This window comes from Etheostoma cragini, chromosome 4 (assembly GCF_013103735.1).
Source record: "Etheostoma cragini isolate CJK2018 chromosome 4, CSU_Ecrag_1.0, whole genome shotgun sequence".
Classification (NCBI taxonomy): Eukaryota; Metazoa; Chordata; class Actinopteri; order Perciformes; family Percidae; genus Etheostoma; species Etheostoma cragini.
Window position 1 is genome coordinate 691,347 of NC_048410.1, and position 2,465 is coordinate 693,811.

At 45.2% G+C, this 2,465-nt stretch overlaps 1 protein-coding gene across 1 annotated transcript in view; it reads left to right on the forward strand.

The window, feature by feature from the left end:
• LOC117943373 (dedicator of cytokinesis protein 3-like) overlaps window positions 1-2,465 on the forward strand; it is a 168,834-nt gene that overhangs the window by 117,121 nt on the left and 49,248 nt on the right. The window lies entirely within an intron of this gene.

Genomic DNA, 2,465 nt, shown 5'->3' on the forward strand with positions numbered 1-2,465 from the left:
GTGTCTGCGTGTGTCTGTGTGTGTGCGTGTGCGTGTGCGTGTGTGCGTGTGTGTGTGTGTGTGTGTGTGTGTGTGTGCAGCCACGTACGTGTAGACCTTCAGGACGAAGTCCTTCTCCTCTTTGAGCTCCGAGATGGTCTGCAGCACGTCGCTCATGGCCAGCACGGCGCAGCCGTAGGGCCGGCGGTACTGGACGTGGGGGGGGCCCTTCTTACTGTCGTTGAGCAGCATACGGCCTGCAGCAGGAAGCAGGTTTTAGAAGCTGGAACTACATACCGTGTGTTCATATTCTTCTGACATAAAGTAAGGTTTAGGAGGTTGGTTACTGTGAGGATATTCAGCTTTAATAACACGGTGGTATTTGATTGATTTTCCTTCCTTCAACCCTCTGAACCCTAAGGTCATTTTTACAGTTCATTGTCCGTCTGGATTTATTTTATAAAACAGCTTTAATGTTCAACAACCCAGAAAAAGGGTACAAGTTCCAGGCTGGATAGTAAATCCCCTGTAGGGGCTAGAAAGACCCGGAAGAGACCTCCGGGGCAGCTAGCTTGTTAGCTGTTAGCTGCAACAATCGGTAAGTTTCTATCTTTTATGGTTATTAAATGATTAAACTATGAATCAGAGGGGCTGTTTTTGCTCGCCGACAAGCCTCTTGGGTCCACAGGGTTCAAAATGATTCACCATCGTCTAAAGATCTGGACTCTTCTGACAGCAGATTTAAGAAGCTGGAACTACATACTGTGTGTTCATATTTTCATATCTGACATAAAGTAAGGTTGAGGATGTTGGTTACTGTGAGGATATTCAGCTTTAATAACATGGTTGTTCTTCTGACAGTCTGTGAACATTAAAGGCTTCATACACTGACCCGTTCTGATGACCTGGGAGATGATGTAAAGATCTCTCTTCATGTCTTTGTTGCTCAGGTCCTGCACAGCCCGAGAGAAAGAAGAAAATCAGGAATCAGGAACTGAACATGCTGATTTAAATACAACTGGACCGTTTTGATGAAATCCTTCGCTTCCCAGTCAAAGAAGAAAAGAGAAGGCAGAGCAGGTGGAGATGATATGCAGCAAATATATATAAATAAGTATATTTCCTGCAACTTCAGATGTGACGGGCCAATCACTACCGTATTATCTGAATACGTGCTCCATGCATTTCTCTGTGGCTTGAGCCTTTTGATACTTTCACAGCACTTCGACCTGCTTTGTAATCAAAAAAGAAATATGGGACCTTTAACCAAACCAGTCCTACACAAGCCTGCACAGTGTCCTGCATTCCAGATGCAGTATTCATGACATAATGCCGACTTGCATCACTGAAGCACTCATAAAGCAAACTGGAGGAGCTTTTGTCCAAAAAGTCTCACATTTGATATCAATTAAAAAGGTTTGTTTATGGCTGGGAGCTGCATCCTCTGCAGGTTGATTCTGCAGCAGAGCGACAGGGGGCAACACATCCCTACTTTATATTCATCCTCCCGGTTCTTCAAAGGTTCTCTCCCTAAGCAACCACCTGCATTTAAAGCACATTTAAATGACTGTGTGTGTGTGTGTGTGTGTGTGTGTGTGTGTGTGCGTATGTGTGTGTGATACCGTGAAGAGGGCACACAGCCGGTCCACCTTCTCTGGATTCTTTGGTCCTCCGTTCTTGTTCAGTCGCACCATGAACTTTTCACTGAGAAACACAAAGAGAGCAGCGGCCATCTTTAACTTAAGAACAACGGTTTAATGGTCTTTAATGGTTAATAACCTAAACATCTCAGTTCTCCAGTGGCAGTCGTCTTTATTGGAAACAAATTCAACCCAAGCGCTCTTTGGTGACGTGGCCGATTCCGTGACTATTGATCATCTGACTGTCTATCACCGTATAAAGCCTGTTCTAACGATCTGATTGGTCCGAGCAGCTCTGGTTGGAGCATAGTCGCTCCGCAACGGATCAAGTCCAGACCAAATTTCCCAACCTCAAATGTTGTGGGCGGGGCTAAAATCATCTGGCATCCGGGCTCAATTTCCACCGGTTGTAAAACGGCTGGGGCCATGAGTATCGGCTGAAGTCTCAAGGACCCACGAGATCTCGTGAATTCACTCAAGACCCACAGTGTCCTTCTACAAAATACAGCTTCTCAGTCTCTGATACCGTTTACATGATGAAGGTCTGGTACCGAAGCGTTGCCAGTTAAGACATTTATCTTTGCCAGTTAGTCAGTGTGCACGAGTTTCTTTTCAACTTTTGACCTACCCGTCCCTCTGCAATGACCTTGTGTCATGTAATGTACAGCACGGTTCATAATTTAATTCAAAGGTCAGCTGATAAACCTAATTTCCTTGTATCAGTTTTAGAAATCGCTGTGACCTCATCTGTATTAGAGTCCGGATCGAGCCGGATTTTTGTGTCCGAGCCCGGCCCGCGTCCGACACAGTTAAAATCGCATTTGTTTCTCATACTAATGACACATG